The 23869-nt window shown below is 40.3% G+C and overlaps 1 protein-coding gene across 2 annotated transcripts in view; it reads left to right on the top strand.

The window, feature by feature from the left end:
* LOC149791389 (uncharacterized) overlaps positions 1-23869 on the top strand; it is a 68754-nt gene that overhangs the window by 12526 nt on the left and 32359 nt on the right. Inside the window, exon 1 of one of the 2 annotated variants that reach the window (XM_089969191.1) lies at positions 4462-4702. The exons of the other annotated variant lie outside the window; for it this stretch is intronic. The gene's annotated coding sequence lies outside the window, so the exon portion shown is untranslated. Of the gene's footprint in view, positions 1-4461; positions 4703-23869 lie in introns of those variants that run through there. 2 annotated transcript variants of the gene reach the window in all.

Genomic DNA, 23869 nt, shown 5'->3' with positions numbered 1-23869 from the left:
TAGAAGAAGGTATCATGTTTCTCCGTTGGTTCGAAATAACTGTCTTATGGAGTGTGTTATAGACAATTTTAGATTTTGCGTACAAAATTGTATGATCTGTATTCAAAATTCATTGCCACAATTCATAGACGGTTGTATAGTGCATGCAAATACTGCTAAACGTATTGCACATTTTATGTGTATAATACATCAGGCTGACACCGTTGGTGATGAAAATTTAGCATCTTTGAGAGAGAGAGAGAGAGTGGGGGTCAGTCAAACACCAAAATTTGTGTACTATTCTGCTCTTCAAAGTAGTATTCCTCTGCGGTTACGCCCTTACCAGAAGCTAATTATGTGGTCGTTGACTTTAATTCAGACAGCCTCTGATACTGGATAACCCTTCCGTTCCCAGGAGTACAGGGCACTAATATCATTCACTTTATAGCCTGTCGTATTAATCCAAACATACCCTCCAGGTGGTAGTTGGAAACAGATGATACGTTTGCTGAATGGAAACTCCCAATTCTATCCAATAAGTTACAGCTAAAATATCGATATGATACGGACGTGATGTGGAACTGCGCTGCTTCGAAGCATCACCGGAAGTGATTTCACGAATGACTTTCATTCGGATATGATCAAACCCCAGAGAGAAATATCAAAGACTCGCCCGTCTGGACTATAATGAGAAATAAATGACGAGAACTATTTGATTTCATGAATGATTGATGTTTGGTCATCGTCATTCACCGTTTGATGGTTGAAAATGACATTTTAAAAATCGGTTAAACGTTTTTTGATAGTCAAGATATACATATACAGATTAAAAGAACTTTTTCGTTTCAATTATTCATATAAACAAAGTCATTAAGTGTCTTTTACGTAAACCTTGAGGATTAAAGGTTCTTTGAGCGTGGTAAATTTAGTTCTTTTTATTATTACTGTGTGATTCATGTTGAGCTAAGATTCATCGTGACCGAGTGATACATTATGTCAATCAAAACGTTCCGTTAACCATTAACCTCTGCTGGGTGATCTGTTGTGGACTTTTCTTGTCCTCGGAATTTTCCGATATTACTTCCGGTCCCTTTCATCATATAACTACGTATGCTATGACGCTTCTCTGTTTGTCTTGTAACATATATCTTTTTGTCTGACTCTTACCAAAGCCTTCATGTGACACTGATGATAGGTGATTGCTGCCGTTCTTCAGTAAAATAATTATAATTTATTAGCGGAAACAGGCTGTATCGTAAACACGTGTTGTACTGGTTCATAACGGGATCAATCATCCATATATGCGGTGTGTCCAATGAGGAGTTCTATATCTTCTCGTTTATTTTCGTTTCGTTTTCTTTTCTTTTTTTATAAATTTTCTCTGGTGAAATAAAAATCTCCGATTAAGTTCAGTCTTATGAAAAGTATCTATACATGATCTATTAAAAAATGAGGATCGATCCATTTTGCCATTATCCGAAAACAATATTTAAAATTAACAGCATACACGTATGTGCATTCTATCAGCAATTACGATATTTTAATTTAGGCACTCCTGTAAGTTTCATTAATTACAATAAATAATTTCTGCTGTATTCATTTCAAGTCACATGACCCCAAACCTGGTACAATAATCAAAATGGCAGAACATAAAGGATGGAAAATCCAAGCAGTGTAGGTAAGATCCGATCACTATGACAACAACTAACTTTCCATCAAATGAAATGTAAAATGGCCAGTCCTTACCCTGCCACATTATGAATGCAATGTGCAGTGTTTCTGTTTATATATTACAGGGTAAAACCATGACGTAGCTATCGTCAAAGATTTTTTTTAGAAGGATATAGCTTCAAATATTCATCGGTAAACAGTGAAGAACTGAAAATCACGAAAAGAACTTTAAATAATGCACTAAGTGACGGATACATTTTTACGGGGCAGGGGAGATCTGGTATTCTTGTAATAAAAAATGTATTGCGGCTTTAATATAGCTTCAGAAAAGTTTCTTTCTCTGATTGCAGAAGAGAAAAAAATATATATTTATAATAGTAGTTCACAAAACTATATTAGTTCATCTAGAGATGAAAGGAAAAAAGAGGCCCCAGTTTGAAAGAAAATCCCAGATTGTACCCATCGAAAATTAAATGCGGTCGGACCTTAAAGCAATATCTTTCCTAATAAAATATCGAAACTACTTTCAAGATCCTATTTTTTCCATTTATAAATTGTAGTCAGAGTACCATAATTACAGCATGTAAAATTTTAAGTTAAATATACTTCCTCATTCACCATTACAAATAAAAACTTGACTATTATATGCGTGATTAGGATTTTTAACGTATCTTTAACAATTTTTTAGTCATATCGCTACGATGTCTGCAGTGTTGCAGTCTACAGTGATGTCCAGCACTGGGGCATCACGTAGCATGATGTCCCACCCAGTCACATTATCCTGACACCAGGCCGACCAGTCCTAACACTAATCTCTTAATGCTGAGCGCCAAGCGAGGCAGCTGTTAGTACCATTTTTGTAAGTCTTTGGTATGACTCGGCCGGGGATCAAACCCACAACCTCCTGCTTTTGAGACGGACGCTATAACAATTAGGCAACCGGAGCGGTGACTATGTATGTATGTATGTATGTATGTACGTACGTACATATATATATATATATATATATATATATATATATATATATATATATATATATATATATATATATATATATATATATATATATATATATATATATATATATATATATATATATAGACCGGCGAACATGCAAACAGATAGATATAGTGAGTGGCGGATCGAGAAATTGACAGATAGGTATTGTTAGGAATGTAATGATGCTTCAAGTGATAGCGAGACCAACCTTTTCCCGCCTACTACGATACACTTTCTTTGAATAGGACGAAACTCCTTCAAAAATATAAAATGCTATAGAACTAATAATACTTCATAGAAATATCCATCAATTTCTTTATTTGATCAGGTGAAACTTAGTATATCCTTGTGTGAACCCCTACCGTTAGCGCTGATTTGAAGCTAATAATTTATCATTTGTCTAAAAATGACGTATGGATTTTACCATTACAATTCCTTGGATAGCGGATGGTTTTAGTCAGAGAAATGAGATGAAAAATATATTTTTAATTCTATAGGTTTTTATTTCCTCGTTTATTCCTCCATTAACTCCTCTGAATAACTTGCTTTAAATAGATTGTACACAATTAGATTTGTTGGGCCATCACGTATGCTTTTGCAGTTGCCATGGTTTTTCGTTAGATCTGTATAACGTGTTTGACAAGCGATTTTACATTACTCCGTAGCATATTATTAATGGCAATACAGCAACCTGAGAAACTGATACAGAAAATTATTATAAATATTCAAATTATAACATTGCTTTAATGAAAATTGATTACTGTTTTTATCTTCACCGTATAGAAATAAGAACATACAAACTTTCCGCCATTTTGGTCAAAATGAAACAGGACGTGAAAATAATAACATTTAAAATTTATTTTAAATTTCGTTCGTGTAAATTGACCATAAACGATATAATTATTGAACAATAATCTTAATATAAACTAGAGTGGCAGCAGTTTTGCAAACAAGACTCAAAAACTATGGGTTTGTGAGCACTACATTGCATATATTTCGGCGTAACAGAGGTACAAGCACTACATTGTATACATTTCAACATAACAGGGGTATAAACACTACACTACCTGCATTTCGACAAAACAGTACATAAATTCTTTGATGACAAAATCGTCGGCATAAAAACTGTTTACCTTTTAAAGCAGGGACGTAATGGGGGGAGGGGGGGGGGCGGGGCGGGCGCATAGCCAGTATCACTGATATTTGTCCACACCCACCCTTTTTAAACATGAACTCGAAGCAACAAGAACGTTTCTTACAATATGTTCACTTTACAGACAGATGGTTAAAGTATGCAGATACTCTGTTTAAAATGCAGACGCTTCCAAAGCCTTATTTGTCCCAGACGTTTCCAAATGTTTCCAGTTTATGAAGATTGGTAATTGTGATATAAACTAACTTTCATAATATATATTAGATCCAACTTTCATGTGTTGCAGGGCATATACTTACTAATAGGTAACGCTTTATTATTGCCGAACCCCACGTTTTTTTTCTGACCTACAATTTCAATTTACAAATTAATTTCAGTCGCCATTACGAAGGAATCATCAAGTCCTTTACGGACTGATTTGACAAGTACTCAAAGTTTCTCAGAAAATAGGTGTTATTACGTACGTGAAACAATGATGACGTTTGACGCATGCAATATGCTATTGATTCCGCAGACATTCGCCCCCTGTCAGCCTTTCACTCGCTTAGAGACAAGCGAACTCGTGTTAATTAAGACACACGCCACCCTCTGCGCTGTTAAATTAGCTTTTGTCGCCACCTACCTATAAAAAGTGTCAAAGAGAGGGACAGTTTTCAATTCATCTGCGAAAAATAAAACAGCGGTTGATGCTTCGTAAAATTGACGTTGGACAAGATCATAGTCACATATAAGCCGCTGTAGATTTTATCAAGCTTCATGCAGAGTTGAAATAGTATAAATATCGTTGCATCACGTCTCATACAGTGAAAGATTGCAGCAACAAAAAGGAGCAGATCACAGAACTAGCGGTCGCAGGGTTTGTCGGGATATTAGACATAACCTTTTTACTGGGATTTGAATGTAAGTTTATTTAAAATTTTCTCCTGGTTTCTTTAAGTCATGGTGCACGTCGTTTTAGACTAGCTTCTCTCTCTCTCTCTCTCTCTCTCTCTCTCTCTCTCTCTCTCTCTCTATATATATATATATATATATATATATATATATATATATATATATATATATATATATATATATATATATATATAGATATATATATATAAACGCCTTAGGTCTTTTATCTGTGTATTGGGGATCTTAACCAAATATAGCAAAAAGGACTTTTTCTGGCGTTTCTCACTGATAAGTTAGATAATGTAAAGAAATGCAAAAGGTACATGCTAGACTATTAGATTCTGCGACATAAAAGCCGATTCAGAACATTGTCACGCCTTTGAAACTAGTGCGATTTGTATTATATCATTCAATGCGTACACCTGAGAAGTCTTATTGACTTCAGTTTTGTGAACCTTTGATGTCGCTTCTTTAAGAAAGACTTTTTATTGCATTCTGTGGATTGTTTGATCTCTATGATAACAATAGCAAATATTTATAATTTAAACGGAAATGAAACAACTCAGGTTCTGACGTTCCTATAGTGTGATTAATTAAATGGAACATAAACGCCACATGAAATATTTGCTTCAAATTTAAATTGTTTGCCTCAGAATTTCCCAGACGTGGCTTGAATGACAAATGATAATAGCTTATATCATATCACCGATACAGTTGGTTTCAACAGCTTCTCAGTTCAAGTAATTTCTCGATTTGATAGAGGTCGTAGTCACTATATTCCATAACTCTATTAAAATAGAACGTTATTTTGTTTGACATAGGTTGGAAGAGTTAATATGAACCACATTCTGTCAAAAATCTTAGCTAATGATTCTGATACGGTTCGCACATTTGAATATGTTCTGAAAAATTGCAACATTTTTCCGGGGGGGGGGGGATTTGCAACATAATTGGCATAGTTGTAATTTCGTACGAAACACTGACATAATCAATTTGTCTTTTTGATTGCTGATGGTACTGTTTTTCAGTTGCTTTTCAAGCAATAAGATAATATATTCCCTTGATATATAAACTCTAATATTACATGTGATATATTATATTATCATTGTTGTCTGGGTTAATATATCCATATAATAATACTGTTTGCATATGTACAACACATAGTAACATCTCAGGAAGTAACAGATGATGTTAATACATCGTGCAAAGAAAAAAGGAGTAGCATCAGAGGATTCCGAATGTATTGCGAGTCATTTCACTATATTATTCTGCAGCTTGGTCAAATAAAATCAATATTTCTCGTCATGTTAAAACAATATATTACATATGTGCTCACTTAAATTGAAATTTCATGAAAGTTATCACCCCCACCCAGTCCCAAGCATGTTTTAGGATGTGGAAAAGGCCCGTATCGCTTCTCCTTCATAGGACTCACGGTTCTAATTCAGTTCCCATAGTAAACCCATGTAAACACAATGATATTAAAAAATCAATAACTTTAAATTTATGAGTGCTCATGATCAAAACTATATTTATTAGTGTAAATGAAACCAGGATGACAGCTTCTGGGTAGAGAAAAGGATCTGAGCCGCGGCGTTTTCTGGACCTACCTGTGGTTGAAACATATGCTTTTAATTCCACACCAAAGAGCCAGATGCTAATTTCAGTAATGAGTCGTCCAAGTTCAAGATTGTTAAAGGACAGAAATTCCACCAAGAAAACAATGTCTCTATTTTGTTCAGTTACAACTAGAATAACTCTAAAAGATTCTTCTTCCAAAAAACAAACTTTCATTATCAACCAATCCTGGCAAGCCAAACCCATATATACTCTATTTTATGTTCACCCATTTCCAGATTCGTTCATATTTTTCCGTACAACTAGTACATTGTGTCCTGAAAGGTCGCCATTCGAGGCAGGAACCGTTATGGTTCAGGTGGTTATCATAGTGGAATCGAAACCGAAAGGCTGCAGGTTTGAATCAGATCGGCCCTGGCCTGCTAACGGTGTATCCTTGGGCAAGGTACTATATTCGTATTGCCTCGGTACTAAATAACTAACTTGTGTTGATGTGCTGTAAAGCACCAAGCCAAACCAAACAAAGGCATGACTTGAGAAACATTGTTATTATTAGATTCGCCTCATTCATTTCAACTGAAATCATGTACTCATGGTAATTAAGAAGAAAAAAAAAAACAGTAAAAGAAACTCTGGCAGGAATAATCGTATATATTCGAGATTACATTGTTTGGGACAATACCATTGTTTTCCGGCATGAAGGTTAAATTTGATGGTACAATATTTGAGCGAAATTTTATTTGTGTTTGCCTGTGCTATAGCACACCAGATGGATCTAGTATTGTGCCCACAAATATTTGTATACTGTCTTGCAATTTTTCGTGACAATGGAAGGTGATTCAAATAAACATCATAATTTATCGTGTGGTTTTTGTAATCTCCGTGCGTCAACAGGCCCAGATTTTTTCTAAAGACAATAGTCGATATATGTTTGCATTATCCGACACGGTGGATATAGCATATACGATTATCTTATTGCGTCTGAGTCCATCTCCAGTAACGTACTAATATCTGATGTTATTGAGCTTACCAACTTAAATATTTCACTGTGTTACATGCTTTACGATAGAATTTAATGCTGCAAGTGATGTCGAAGCGACATTTATGAAAGAAAGAGAATACGAATCTAAAGAGGTAAATATGTATGTGAACCAAAAATTCACGACCGAATACAAATAACAAATTTAATTTTTAAGATTTTTTAAAAATTATTTACATGAGAATGGCGAGGTGTGCGCAGTTTGAAAGTTGTTTGTCGACACAACATGGTATTTTTCACAATTCTTGTCTGCCATAATTTAAAAGATCAGAACGTGTCATGATTAAGTATCAGAGAAATATGATGAGATAAAAGTACAATCCTTGGTTTAATACATGATTAAGTATCAGAGAAATATGATGAGATAAAAATACAGTCTTTGGTTTAATACATGATTAAGTATCAGAGAAATATGATGAGATAAAAATACAGTCTTTGGTTTAATACATGATTAAGTATCAGAGAAATATGATGAGATAAAAGTACAGTCTTTGGTTTAATAATGTATGTTAAGAACAACGGTTAATTTTTTATGACCATTTTGAATCAGTATACAGTTGTAATGATACCAGAAGGAAGAAAAGAAGTGACAAATTTCTGATTAGACTAAAAACATTTTCTACAAAAAATACGTGCATGAATACCATGAAAGCAATAAAATATGAAAAAGTGAAATTTACTAATACAATCTTATACTGGAAAATATGAAAAGTTGTTGTGTGCCCTAAAGCCTCAAAATAATACAGTAAAATTTTTTGAAGCTGTAAACAATTATATATATATATATATATATATATATATATATATATATATATATATATATATATATATATATATATATATATATATATATATATATATATATATATATATATATATATATATATATGACGACGTTTGAATGAAAGATATGTTAGAGGATAATTTAATATCATCTTTGGTTAACTAAATAAATAGCGATATTTCTAATAAAGATGTTAAAAAAATATTGCTTAACAAATTAAATTAAATTCTTGTCCTGATATAATTACTAATTAGTTTCTTAGCCATGGTTTAATTATTCGTTTGAATACATTCTGCCATTTATTTATGCTGTATTTCAAAGTGGTTACTTTTCAGAAAGATGGTCTGAAGGTTTATAATACCGTTATATAAAAAGGGCAAGTTAGGTGACGGCAATAGTTATACAGGTCTCACACTTCTGTGGTGCGTATGTAAATTATTTACAAGCGTACTTCATATTATATGTAATGTCTTCATCGAGGTACAAGCTTGTCTCATATAGTACGGGATTACTTACAGTATAAATTGACAAAGCTTGGTTTAAGGAAAATATTTGAAATATCATTGAATCAATGTACTTTAATGTAAAGAGCAGAGTTCAATGTGATCATATGTTACGTGATGAATTCTCTTGAAATCTTGGTGTCCTGCACAGTACATGTTAGAGGCCCCGAGTGGCCGAGTGGTCTAGAACGCTCACTGTTACGGATCACTGCCATCTCACCTCTGTCTGCGTAGGTTCGAGTCTCGGATTCGGCCAATGTGGGTATGTGAGAAAGCTTGCCAGTAGCTTCTCGAGGGTAGGTGGTGCTTTCCGGGGATTTTCCGGGTTCTTCCTCCACCATTAATACTGGCCGCCATGTATAGCCTATCGTGTGCTGAAAAATGGCGTTAAACCATACGACAACAACAACAGTACATGTTTATCACCATCTCCTTTTGTATGCTTGTAAATGACTGAGACGAATGGCTTTTCATGCATGGCATTGAATGTACAGGTATTGGCATGTTACACCCTTATATTCTTTTAGACGCGGAGGGTGTTATTATTCATTCAGGTTCGACTGAAGGCCTTCACGCCAGGCTAAATTAATTTAAAGGTTATTGTAAAAGTGGAAACTTGTGGTCAACACCTAAAAAGTAGGAGGTGCTTTTTAATAGAAGAGGTTTAACTTAACTTAGAAATAAAGAATTCACTTACGACGATGAAAAACAAGGAATTTTATTTTATAATTATGTATTTTTGGTTGGCTGTAACATTTGGTTGTTCCTTTGCGAAACACAGGCAGCATTGCCAAAGCAAGCTAAAAAAGAGAAAATGCCTTTATAAATTTACATGCTCATCGATTTGACATTGTGATAAAACGTACAATTGTGCAAAACGTTATAAGGGTAGAAGAAGCCAACACAGAATTTATGTATTTATGAGTTAGGACGTACAACAAAGATGGTAAATGAATATTTATTGCATTCTGAAATATTGTTTTAAGATATTGGACGCAAAGTTTGACAAAAATATGTTGATCAGTTTAGAAGCGCTATCCAGTAGAGTAAATGGGGTATATTTAGTTAAAAGATTTATCAACTGGATTAGGATTAGTTAATTGGGTTAATCAAAGGGGTAGATAAGACTAACTTATTTTTACACACTATTAAATTAAGGCTGTATGGCAATTTCATCCAAAATTTGGATTAATCGTCTGAAGAACAGTAAAAGAACATTATCTAATGTAAATATTGCAAATTTCAAAACTAAGTTAGACCTTGACGGTAGAGGTGAGCGCTTTTTTAGATGGTGCGTACCACAGTACTTTTTCATTGTACCGATACAACAGCTGTTTCAGTAGTTAAGGGGGGCACTTTACGTACAATGGGAATTAGCATTACAGACCCCCCCTGGGTTAGATTACGTACAATGGAAATTTAACATGGCGAAAAATCGTGGGTCAGATTACGTACAAGGGGAATTAACATGGTGATAAATCGTGGGTCACTCTACGTACAAGGGGAATTAACATGGCGATAAATCGTGGGTCACTCTACGTACAAGGGGAATTAACATGGCGATAAATCGTGGGTCACTCTACGTACAAGGGGAATTTAACATGGGGAATAGAGTTTGGGCTTGTTTAGGGACAATGGGAATTGAACATGGGATTTTTTTTTGTTTTAAAAAAATTTTTTTTAAAAAAGGGGTAGGCAATTGAAAGGCTATCTCTTTTCGAGATATATGGCTGGCCCTGAAAAGGGCCTTTGGGTTTATGTTAATATTAATATTAACATAGATGGCATCTGTCACATCTTCTTCTTCTTCTTAAACTCCTTCTAACTGCCGGTCCATACACAAGTACCCTCTTGAGACATCCTTGTCTTTCTATATAAACTCTCCTCATCCATAGACTTGTATCTGTCCTATCAACAACAGTCCACTTGGACCGGACATACATGAGCATGTCCGTCCTGAACATCATTGTTGACACAAGGGTTGAAGATTGAACGTCGGTCCACATCTTGAGGCTCCGAGAACAGGTGAATCAATGCAGTGAACGGCGCTTATTTATAGGCAGAGGTAGGATTGAAACGGATTGAGTTCATTCACCAATCCGAACACGCGTTACAAAATTCAGCCAACCTCATCCAATCCGAAGAGAGCAGTCTGTGACGTCACGTAGTCAATATAGATTTGCTAGCGCTTGTGTGCAGTCAATCTATGCGACAGTGATTCAACATGACGGAAACTCAGAAAACGATCCAATGGGGTGCACCAGCAGGGGAGATCGCCCAAGGGAACCCGGACTTACTTTCAGAAGAGGTGAATTGGGATTTTGTGGATTTTCTCTCTTCGCAAGAATTTGTTCCGGAACCTGCGTTACCTTCTTCATTACCGCAAGTGGAGAATTTTAGACAGAGACAGAAAGAAGAATTGGAGAAATTTATACAACGACAAAAGGAAGCGGAACAGGCTTTTCTCCTACAGCAACAGCAAGAAGAAGAGGTAAGAAAAAAACAACATCAGCAACAGCAAGAAGAAGTAGCAGCAAAGAAACAAGAGGGTGAAAATCAAACGGTCACGGTACTGTTGGACATTTTAGCGGAGTTAAGAAGTCTGAAACAAATGTATCAGACTTCTTTATTACGACCGAAGAGAATACGACCTTCCCGAGCTAAACACGTCAACCCTGTGACTAAGCCTACCGTACCACCCTTAGTGATTTCAACTCAATCATCATCAACATTACGTAGTCCAGAAGTAGGCCTTGGCCGTGGCAAAGGCTTAAGGCAGTTAAAGTTGATTGCTTAAACTCACCCCTACACCAAAAAAGGCCCTTTTCAGGGCCAGCCATATTTCTCGAAAAGAAATACAATTTCAATTTGCCAATAACTCCAAAAGAAAAAATAACCCACCCATTTTACCCTTATAGTACGTGTCTGTGTATGAGTGCGTGAGTGTAGCTTCTTATTTTAAAATCAAAACTCAAAGACACTTACCTTATATCATTCATTTATTCTTTTCTCCATTTTTTTACAATCCAATTCACAATTCACAACACAACACTTTAATTAAAAGTTCATTGACTTCTTCTGTCTCCTTGTTTAGTCTCTCTGTTTTTTGAATTTTTTCACCGTCACACTCTTTTCCTCTTCTTCCTCCTCCTCGCTTTCTTCCCTTCTTCTTTTTTTCTCCTGTTTCTTTTTCTTCACCTGTCTTCTTTCTTCCTCATAAGAATCCCTCTCATCCTCTGAGGAATCCCTCTCTTCTTCTGAAGAATCCCTCTTTTCTTCTGACTCCTCTTGTTTCTTTTTTGGGCAATCTGGAGACCAATGTCCTATTTCTTTACAATAATAACAGGTATCTTGACTTTTGTCTTTTTTAGTCCCTGTTTTTGTTCTTTTTTGACGGTCTGGACACTCTGAAGACCAATGCCCTTTCTTCTGACAGATATAGCAAGTATCTTGACTTTTATCTCTAAAAGAAGGAGAGTAGTCCGTAGGCTGGTCTGAAGAGAATTTTCTAATGACCCCTCGCAAAGCTCTGACGAAACGTTCCATCTGGTTAGTCTCTTCCATCGTTGTGCTCGGCTTGAGAGTGAAATGAATAGTGAAAGGACAAGACACACACCCTTTTATATACGCTGGTCTGCCATGACTATAAAGAAGCTCATGGTGTTTGAACTTGAGTGATTTGACTTTTTGCTTTCAAGATGAAACGATCTAATTCATTCGAGAAGAAAGAAGAAGAAGTAAGAGGCAGAAACGTGATCTATCGCCTCGAACCAGGGCTGAAATCTTGGCACAAATTCATGCCAGTGATTTTGAAGAGGACATGAGTGAACCAGAATTTGAAACCTCTAAACCAAGTTCACCACCCTTAGTCAACCCTGAAAAATACTATTCCATTCGAGAGACGGAAAAGCGCTCCTCTAGAAAATTTAGAACCACGGCTTACAAATACACAGTGAAGTTTAAAGATTTCAAGGCTGAAGTGCCGTTAGAGAAAGCAGAAGTGTTCATCACTGAGGTGTGGGATTCTTTGCTCACTTCACTCAAGCAGCAATGTCAACCCAAAGAAGACGATCGCTTGAGACTTTCCATACAACACGACGGTTTGAAATCCCCTGTTTGGATCGAGTTTAGCACCCCTGCAGAATTGACCGCTTCCAAAGTCATGGACAAGATTCAACACGTGCAACAATCTAATGACCAGTTTGACATCACCGATGGAAAAGCCACATTGGACATGACCCACGTCTCTCCTCCTCAAGGAACTGGACGCAAAAAGATGTTATTGGTGGACGACCTTCGCAACACCAAAAAGAGTCTCGTCCGAATTAACAACTCTCATGACCAGATGTGTTTAGCCCGTGCCATCGTGGTGGGACGAACCTATGCCGACAAGAACGACACGGTAGAATGGAAAAGAACCTGGAACACTATTCAACGTTCCCATCGAGCCAAACAACGAAACGAAGCAGAACTCCTGTTGCAACAAGCTGGCCTGTCCAAAGACACACCCTGTGGCATTCCTGAGATGCAAAAATTGCAAGATGCCCTAGCTCCACGCTACACCTTAAAAGTGCACCCTCAAGAAATGTGCGGGCCTCTGTTGTTTCGAGGCCAGCATTTTAAGGACGGAAAATACATTCATGTTTCTTATCACGATGACCATTTCGATACGATTACCAGTATCACCGGATTCCTGGGATACAGTTATTACTGTGAGAAATGTGACCATTGGTTTTAATAATCGAGAGCAACACAAGCATTGTGGATTGAAATGCTCAGGATGTTTGGCCTCTTTACCCTGTCTGAGCGAAGAACCAGTGCCTTGTTCGACTTGTCTGCGCACGTTTGTTAGCCCTACTTGTTACCAACAACATCTGAAAACGCAAGGTTCACAGAAGAAATGCGCTTGTCAACTCCTGAGATTGTGCCCTACGTGTGGACAAGTCATACGTACCAATAATACCAAGGCACACGTATGTTCAGGAAAGAAAAAATGTCACATTTGTCACCACATCGTGGACATGGAACACCAATGTTACGTGCAAAAATACCAACCCCCACCAGAGAAAGAGGACAGTCACAAGAAGAAAGGCAATTTCATCTTTTTCGATTTCGAATGCATGCAAGAGACCGGTATTCACATTCCTAATTTCTGCGTGGCTCATCGAGCGTGCGAGAAGTGCATTCAAGAACCTATCTTCAGTCATTGCCCTCACTGCAGCAAGATTCCTGGAGGGCGTGAAAAAATCTTTCGAGGACCGAACACGTTAGCCGATTTTGCCCAATGGGTCTTAGACCCCATCGACAAGACGTGGAGCCAAGAGGACATCGAACTTTACGGAGATTGTCATCGTCATGCCACAGTGATGGCTCACAATTTCTCCGGATACGATGGACAGTTTCTTCTCAGATACTATACGGAACAAGGCACCGAGCGTCCTAAAGTGATTTTGAACGGAGCCAAAATCATTTTCATGCAAGTGGGACAAGTGCAGTTTAAAGATTCGATGAGTTACTTGGCCATGCCTTTGAGTCGAATGCCTAAAACGTTTGGAATGACAGAAATGGCTAAAGGGTACTTTCCACACTTTTTCAATACTGAAGCCAATCAACATGCCGTTCTACCCCATTTGCCTGAGGCTCACTATTACGACCCCGACAACATGCGTACCGAACAACGAGAAGCTTTCTACGCTTGGTACCAGATTCACGCCTCGGACCCTTTCGACTTTCAGGAAGAAATGCTAAAGTATTGTCGTTCCGACGTGGACATTTTACGGCGTTGCTGTGGAAAATTTCGAGAACTGTTCATGGAACACGGAGGGGTCGATCCTTTGAAAGAAGCTTGCACCATTGCCAAAGCGTGTTCCCTAGTGTATCGACAACGATTCATGCCTGAAAACACCGTGGCTGTCATCAGCCCTCAAACGACCCACTTTGTCAAACGTCAATACTCGGTCAAAGCCCTACGTTGGTTGCATTACTTGTGCGACAAGGAAGACAAGTGGATTCAGCATGCCCGCAACGGAGGGGGCGAAAAGACCATCGGAACGTATTCGGTCGATGGCTGGGACTTAGAAAACCCCAAGATCGTGTACGAGTTTAACGGTTGCTTATTTCACGGATGTCCTGTTTGTTACCCTGACCGTGGCACTAAAAATCAGTTTTTACAACGAACCATGGAAGACTTGTACCAGGACACTTGTCAGCGACGCCTAAAGTTGGAACAGGAAGGATACCAAGTGGTGGAAATGTGGGAACACGAGTACGATCACCGTATGAAAACCGATCCCGAGTTTAAACGCCTCGTGGAAAGTTACCAGTTCATGGACCCGCTGAACCCGAGGGATAGTTTGTACGGAGGAAGGACCAATGCCACCTGTTTGCTGTACCAAGCCGACGAAGAGAAAGGAGAAGAAATCAAATACTTGGACGTGTGTTCGCTGTATCCCTACGTGTGCAAATATTGTCGCTTTCCTGTAGGGCACCCGCAATTGTTAACGGAACACATCGACCTGAAAAACATTCGACAATACGAAGGCTTGATCAAGTGTAAAGTTTTGCCTCCCACGAACCTATACCATCCCGTCTTACCTCACCATTGTCAAGGCAAACTGATGTTTCCCTTGTGCCGTACTTGTGCCGAAACGTGCAACCATGACCAACCTTGTCAACACAGCCAGGAAGAACGGGCCTTGACGGGAACCTGGGTCAGCGTAGAATTGTTCAAAGCTCTGGACATGGGATACCAACTGTTAGAAGTGTACGAAATTTGCCACTTTCCCAAGACTCAACAACACCGCAAGGGTGACCCTACTCAGAAAGGCATTTTCGCCGACTACGTGGATGCCTTTTTGAAACTGAAGCAAGAAGCCAGCGGCTATCCTTCCTGGTGTCACACTCCCGAAGACCAAATACAATTCAAAGAGAAATACTACGAACAAGAAGGCATCTCTTTAGACCACATCGAGAAAAACGAAGGCAGGCGGTCGTTTGCCAAAGTGATGTTAAATTGCTTGTGGGGTAAAATGGCACAACGACCGTGTTTACCCAAGACGGAATATTTGACAGAACCTTCCCGCTACTTCCAGATGATTCACGACAAAACCAAATACATGAAACACGTGGACGTCGTTCGAGAGAATTTAATCTTGGTCAATTACGAAGAAGATCTGGACTTTGTACAAGACGACCCTTTTGGAAATGTCATCATTGCGGCTTACGTGACAGCTCATGCTCGCTTAAAATTGTACGAAGCTTTAGAACTGTTAGGGGAACGCGTCCTGTACTTTGACACGGACAGTTGCATTTACATCCATCACCCGATTCAACATCACCCTAACATCGAAGGAGACCGTTTAGGAGCCTGGACAGACGAGCATCCCGACGACAAGATTCTAAGTTTGGTCAGTGGCGGTCCCAAAAATTACGGCTACGAATACCGGGACAAACAAGGAGAAGTGCACACGACGTGCAAAGTGAAAGGACTGACTCTGAATCATCGTACCAGTCGAGTGGTCAACTTTGGGGTATTGAAAGAAGCCTTGCAATCGGGAGAGGATGGAAACTTTAAAGTGACCACTCACCAACCTAACAAGATTGTACGTTTACCCACTCACCACATCGTCAGTCGACCCCTGGAAAAAGTCTATCAAATCGTATACCAGAGGCGAGTGCGACTTCCCAATCATTTCACCTTAACGTATGGACACGTTGGTATAAAACATTGGTTGTAAGAGGATAGTCACCCACCAGAAAGATGACTTCGCCACAGCAAGAATCGAGTGAGAAACCCGATGAGAACTCCAAGTTCAAACCCTACCATTTTCCAGTCTTCTTACCTGACTATTGTGATTGTGCCCGTCGATTGGACACGTTTCAGAAATGGCCTACGGATAGGGAAGGATTACCTTCTTCGCATGTTTTAGCTAGAACAGGATTTGTCTACTTGGGACCTGAGTCAGGATTGGGATACGAGGTACAGTGTTTCGCTTGCGGACTGAAGTTACGAATGGATCTATGTATCTATAAAGATTCAGCTATTCTGGAACATACTCGATGGTCTCCGCACTGCCCTTACCTTTCTTTGGCCTTTCCACCCATCACACTACGGTACAATGTTGACGGTACCTTAGAGACGGTACCTTCCGAAACAAGACATAAAAAACGTAAAAAAGGAAAGATGTACAAGCTGGAGACTGCATTGCGACTAGTATAAAAAGGGGCTATGGTCAAGATCGATAGTTCATTGTGACTACCAAGACCGAGCAAACAAGATGAATACTTTCAGAGAAACACAGAACAAGTTGTTTAGAAAGGCACAATTCAAGTGTGAGGCTTCGGAAGTGGAATGCGATTGTGAGCCTTGCGATGGGTACGATGCTGTACGTTGTGACCTGAGCGATGCCGTAAAGCATCATGGGAACTTTAGTGTCCCTACCCCTATCATGGAAAGTGATGCTGTGCGTGTCAAACCTGTGGGATGCGAAAGTGATGCCGCTCGTCCTCTTGGACATTTTACTGGGTTTCGTTTTAAAGGGGAATGTTCACCTTCACGTCTACCCCCCTACGGATGTCATCTAGCCCTGAGCAAACTCCTACCTATGTCACTTAACCCTCATCGAAACGAACCTGTGAAAGACGAATATTCGTTCCCTGTGCGTTTGTCGGAATACTGCGACTTTGAAAATCGTCTTCAATCGTTCAAAGGAAAATGGCCAAAGTATCTGGGAGGACCGACCCCCGAAGAATTAGCCAGAGCCGGATTTTTCTACTTGGGCGAAGGAGATAAAGTCAAGTGCTTCAGTTGCAGTGTGTCACTTCACCACTGGGAACCGCAAGATTCGGCCTACGTAGAACATGCTCGATGGTCACCGAATTGTCATTACTTACCCTTAGTGGGACCGAGACATTGAAGTAACTTACCATGTCGTTGACGAAGAAGAAACCAGATTGGCTAGGAGTCAAATGTTGGACATCACCGAGACCAGTATTTAAACTTCATTTCAAAAACGATATTGAATCATTACCTAAAGAACTACAAGAGAAGATTTACAAGGAAGTTTGGCAGGGGTTTGCCAGAGTGAAATCTCAATGGGTCACTGTAGAACTTTTGTGTCGAGAAATTCATAAGAGGAAAGTGAAAAAAGTCAACCAGTGTGTTAGATTTCTTTGGGTCAAGGGTGCATTCCTCCTATTGTATCGCTTTAGACCGTTTACATCAAAAGAGTTCAGTGACATTCTTGGACGTTACCCTTAATGGCAGTGGTCAGAAATTACTCACTATGTGGATTACTTTTGTGAATTGTACGGACTGACCTATTCATGAATACTTTACAAGAGAACATTCGTGCTTTGCCTGTGGAGTTGAGAGAAAGGATTTACCGAGAGCTGGTCAAAATACAAGTGAAACGTAAAGAACAATTGCATCCGATACGTCACCAGATCTTTAACCACTGGTACCTGAATGGTATAAGAGAACTGATTCGTCAGAAATTCTTTCAATGGTGAGACATTGTTCAAAACTTTGAGGTCGCTAATGATCGACATGTTCATGATTATGGTTACTTCGAGATTCACCTAGTGCAACGCATTGAGGAAGACAAGTTAAAGGATTACAAATATTTGTTACGTGGAATCTACTTAGAGGAAGATGAAACACCTAAACGAACTCTGACGTTTCAGTTACAGTATGCAAGATTTAGATTCGCTACTGGAGAACGAAGATCTCTGGCTAGAAAGTACGTGTATTGCATCCGAAAAAAAGAGAATATAAAAACAGGCTGCCATGCCACGGTTTATGTCACATGTCATCCAACAGATTCCGTGGAAGGAACTCAATGACCATATTCAAACCGTGGATCATTACCATCAATTATTACAAAAACTGTATCCATTCAATTTGGGACGACAAGTGGTGTGTGTCTTAGTGACTTGTTTTCTGGGATTTCGTTTACCAGCCGATTCTTTGTGGACTCTTTACGATCAGTACTTACCACCTCCATGGCCTTAAATGGTCACGAAAAACTTCTTTTGCTCAAAGCCTTGCGGTTTCATCTGGATACTTCTCGACCTCAACAGGAAAAAAAGATTCGTCAACTTTTAGCTACCCAAGACGTGTATGACGATGTGTGTGTAGCTTGTGACTTACATCCCCATTGGACAGATGTCCGTGCCTGGAAAGAATGGAGTTTTGAGGCTTGGACTCAAGAAGTGGCCCAGTATGCACGAGAGTTGTTCAAGGAAAAAAGTTACTTTTCAACCCGTGTTAGTGACGGTGCCAGAAGAACCCGTCACCCAGGACAGGACTGTCGTGGACAGGCCTGAAAGACCCTTTCGGGAGGACACTTGTGTGACCTTACCCCCAACTATAGAACTGGTTAGAACATTACCCAAAACATGTTGTACAGACACTTGTGTTTATTCCACGTTCATAGTTATCATGTGCCTTTTATCCTTGTACTTAAGCCTTTGGCTTTTATGTATTTTTGTCTTTCGTATTCATGTTTGAAAAAAAACATTCAATAAACGTGTTCTGAAAAAGTATATAAACTCTTGTCTTGTTTGTTTTTCGTGTCACAAGTGACATTTCTCACACCATGGCTACCTCTACTGTCTCTGCTCCCTCTTCCTCTACTGTCAAAGTCATCGACGAACACTTAGATCGTGCCAGTTGGGAGGCTTTGTATCTTCGCCATCCCTTTAACATGCTCATTGCTGGACCTAGCGGTTCAGGCAAAACCGAATTCGTCAAACGTTTGATCGAACATAAACATCATTTGATCGATCGACCCCCTCAACGAATCGTGTGGTGTTACAAAGAGTGGCAATCGGCGTACAGCCTCTTGCGAGAAAGTCAAGGCGATTCCATCGTGTTTGTGGAAGGCATTCCTAAAGAAGACGACGGCATCGTCTCTGACTCCCGTCAAACCCATTTGGTCATTTTCGACGACATGTTAGGAGAAGACGAAGAAGAAATTAAATTGTGGTTCACGCGCAAAGGGCATCACCGTAATGCCAGTGTCGTTTACATCACCCAAAATATGTTTCAACAAAGTAAAGCCCATCGCACCATCAGTCTCAATGCACATTACGTGGTCTTGTTTAAAAGCCCTCGAGATAAATCGCAAGTGCAAGTCTTAGCCAAACAGTTAGGAACGCCTTGGCTGACTCAGGCGTACGACGATGCCACTCAAACGCCACACGCCTATTTACTCGTCGATTTGAAACCTACCACTCCCGAGGATTTGCGATTTCGTACCCACTTGTTTCACCACTGGTGCCAAGACGGAGGGCCTGTCCTGTACACGTCTCCGTCCTCGACTTCATTTCACTCCTCATCAAAAAATCTATAAAAACCTCAGACCCTTTTTCGTCTGTCTCACACAGTGTGAACATGACGTCCCTTCAGTCGCATCTTCCCGTCAAATTGATTCGTGCCTTGTATGGCATCAGTCGAGAAAAAGATCCACAAACACGAGCTCGTGTCTTAGAAGCTAGTCTCAAAGAAGTCTTACGATGGTTCACGGTGACGGCACGTCAAATACTCCAAGGAATCATTCAGATTCCTCATCAAACCAAACGCTTTTTCGATCGAAACAAAGTCGCTTTGGTCCAACTGGCCGATCCCCGCATCGACACTCAAACCAAAAAACAAATCATTTTGAAACCTGGAGGGAGCGGTACTCTAGGAGGGGTCATCATTCGTTCACTCTTAAGATGGGATCCTAATGCCCCCAAAGTTATCCCCAAGACAAAAGTCCAACGAAGCCCAAAGAAGAAAAAGAAAAAGACCAGGTCCCCAAGAAGAATAACTTCTCCAGTGGCAGGACCCTCCTCTTACCAGACACCACCCCGGAAAAAGAAAAGAAGCCCCCAAAAAAAGAAACAGAAAAAAGTCCTCAGAAAAAGAAAAGTCCACAGAAGAAAACTAGTCGCAAGAGAGGCACTTCGGCCAGGACGCAACCTTACACTCGCAAACCACGACCTGCCACTGCGGTGACTGCGTCTCCGGCAGCCTCACGTTTATCCACTTCTCCGTTGATGTCACCAGGAACTGAAGAGTACTTGGAGACGTTGATCACACCAAGAACTTCTCCGTTGATGACCCCCAAAAGAACTTCCCCAGTGGCAGGACCTTCCAATTTAGCGGCAGTGGCTGCTGCTCACAAAGTACCTTCTCCCAAAATCAAAGTCCATGAAAGATCGGGCATGTTACAAAGTTTACTGGATTTGTCCAAGCAAGAACTGGCTCAATTTAGTCCGTTGCGTACCCCTGCACGACGTGTCATGCCTGTCCTCAAACTGATACGACGTAAAGACAATCAGTGGCGACGCGTTCCAGTATAAAAAAGGCTTGTGACCGAGTAGGGTATCAGTGTTTTTTTGGTGCTCCTGAAGACTCAAAGATGTCACCCTCCAGAAAACCCCAAGGAAAGAAAAGGAAAGGACTGCCACCACGTTTAGCCAAACATGGGGACATGTTATCTGTCCTGTCCAAAGCTTCTCCACCCCTACGAAAAAAACTCATTCAAACAGCCTCCAAAGAGGTCATCGATACCGTGTGCGAATGTTGTTTGAACGTTTTGAAAGGCACGATCCCTTTGTCCAAACACCAGAAACAATGCTTAGGCAAACATCGTCACGTTCTTCGCCAAATGGTTCGAAAGAAAATTCCCATTCGTCAAAAAAAGAAGATGTTAGTGCAACGTGGAGGTATTTTACCTCTCTTGTTAGGCCCCATACTGAAAGGAGTCTTGGGAACCATGTTGGGAGGACTGGTGGGAGCAAGATAAAAAGGCCTCGGAAGTTCCAAGATCTCAGAATCGACCCCTGACAACCCCATGGAAGGACGAAAACTAGCTTTAGTGCCTTACAAACGATGGATGGAATACCATCGGTGGCAAGAACAACACACCCCGCATTTGCCTCCCAATCCCAATTTGAGCGAGATGTCCCAGTTACAACACGAATTGCAGTCCTTGATGGATCGCCAAGATTTGTCCGAAACAGAAAAATCGCAAAAGTACGGTCAACTCTTGCAACGACTGCAACTCTTTCACCAGAAAGCTTTAGACGAAACAGCTTTACCCACTCTAAAAGATTTTAAGACCTTGATGAAAAGTCCAGCACCATCATCATCATTACCACCACCACCACTACCATCCCCAAGGGTCACCAGAGATGCTACCCCACAAAGACCTGAGGAAGAAGAGATGCGCGAAGTGTTTCAAACACCGTCAGCAGCTCCCATTTCGAGTAAGATTGCAGCATCCTTGTTGACCCCGTCCCCCACACCCCAACGAGAAGAAATGAAAGCTTGGGTTAAAAAGATGATGTCCACGCCTCCTTCGACAGAAGTGAAAAAGAAAGAAGGGAAACCAGAAGCGAAAAAAGAAAAAAAGACCAAAGCCATTCCATTGTCACCACCACCACCACCACCACTACCTTCGACTTCTACTCCCGTAGCCCATCGGACACGTAAATCCGTTTCCAAACCACCCTTTCGACCCACCCAAAGTAGCATCACCGAAGAGTGGGTGACTTATTAACACACCAACACAAAATAAAAAAATGGAAAAAGTCTTAGCCAGCATTTACTACGATCCCTCCCATCCTGCAGGTTACGCAGGAGTTCAAAAATTGTATCGTGCTGCCAAAACTCGACTGAAAAGTCTCCGTTTACCTCAAGTGCAACGATGGTTACAAGAACAAGCTACCTACACTTTACACAAACCCATTCGACGCAAGTTTGCCAGAAGTCGCACCCGAGTGGAAGGCATCGATCATCAATGGCAAGCCGATTTAGCCGATGTCTCTCATTTGGCCAGCTACAATCGTGGCTACAAATATTTGTTTTGTGTCATCGACGTCTTTTCCAAATTTGCCTGGGTCGTGCCCTTGACTTCCAAATCGAGCAGCGAGTTAGTGCGAGCCCTGCAACGGGTGTTGAAACAAAGCGGTCGTCACCCTCTTCGATGGCAAACGGACAAAGGCACCGAATTTCTGAACCAAGCTTTCCAAAAAGAATTAAAGAAACGTGACATTCATTTTTTTACCACCGAGAATCCCGAAACCAAAGCCAGCATCGTGGAACGTTTTCAACGCACTTTGAAAGAACGCATGTGGAAATATTTTACGCATCACCACTCTCTGAAGTACATCGACATCTTACCGCACCTGGTGCAAGCGTACAACCAATCTTACCATCGAAGCATCGGACGTGCCCCGCAAGACGTGACTCTCGACAACGAAGTGTTGGTGTTTGAGCGTCTGTTTGGTACGTCCCCGACGAGGGCTGTCCCCGAGAAAAGTGGAATGTTGGCCGTAGGAGATTGGGTGCGCATTGGCAAAACCAAACGCACTTTCGACAAAGGTTACTTACCTAACTGGACGACCGAATTGTTTCGCGTCACTGGACGAGTGCATGGCCGTCATCCTGCCGTCTATAAATTGGAAGACATGAACGGAGAAGTGCTCAAAGGAACGTTTTATTTGCCCGAGTTACAACGTGTCACCAAAAAAGAAGACGACGTGTACGACATCGAAAGCATTCTCGAACGCAGAACCCGTAAAGTGGGCAAACGACGTGTCAAAGAAGTCAAAGTACGTTGGAAAGGATATCCACCCAGTTTTGATTCTTGGATCGACGCTTCGCAAGTCATCGACTATAAAAAGAAGTGACCATCATGCCCTTTCACACAACAGACGCAGCTACGTCGACCACTCCTTCTTCACCTAGTTCTTCTGTGCAAGATTTACAAAAACAACCCTTGTGGGTGTGGTGTGGAGAACGTGTGCCTAAAACGCAAATCGTCTTTTTCTGCCAAATCTTCGTGGTGAATTGTGTCATCGGGGCAGCCATTGCCAATTTGAGTTTGCAACAAGGAGACAAACAATTGTGGACCATTTTATTGAGCAGTTGCATCGGTTACCTGCTTCCTAATCCTTCCCTGAAATTCTCCTCGAACGGAAACCTTGTGTCCAGTGCCAGTGTCAGTCACCACTCCAACAACCACAACCAGAACCCCATTTTGGACGGAGACACGCCTCTGACGTCCAGTAATATCCCCTCGGACAGTCACAGAACTCTGGAATTATGAGTCACGAAAACCAATTTTACTTAACCTTACCCATTGACAGTTCCATGGAGGTGTTTCCCCACAACACGTTGTGCTGTTACACGGCCAAATTACCTCAAGCCATCCCCTTAGATCACGAAGCCCATTGGGAAGTGGCTTTAGTAGAAATGATTCACCCTACACAAATCCAAA

Source organism: Sinohyriopsis cumingii, chromosome 9 (assembly GCF_028554795.1).
Source record: "Sinohyriopsis cumingii isolate HCF-2022 chromosome 9, ASM2855479v2, whole genome shotgun sequence".
Taxonomy (NCBI): Eukaryota; Metazoa; Mollusca; class Bivalvia; order Unionida; family Unionidae; genus Sinohyriopsis; species Sinohyriopsis cumingii.
The sequence above is the reverse complement of the archived record's forward strand: the minus strand, read 5'-3'. Positions and strand labels throughout refer to the sequence as shown.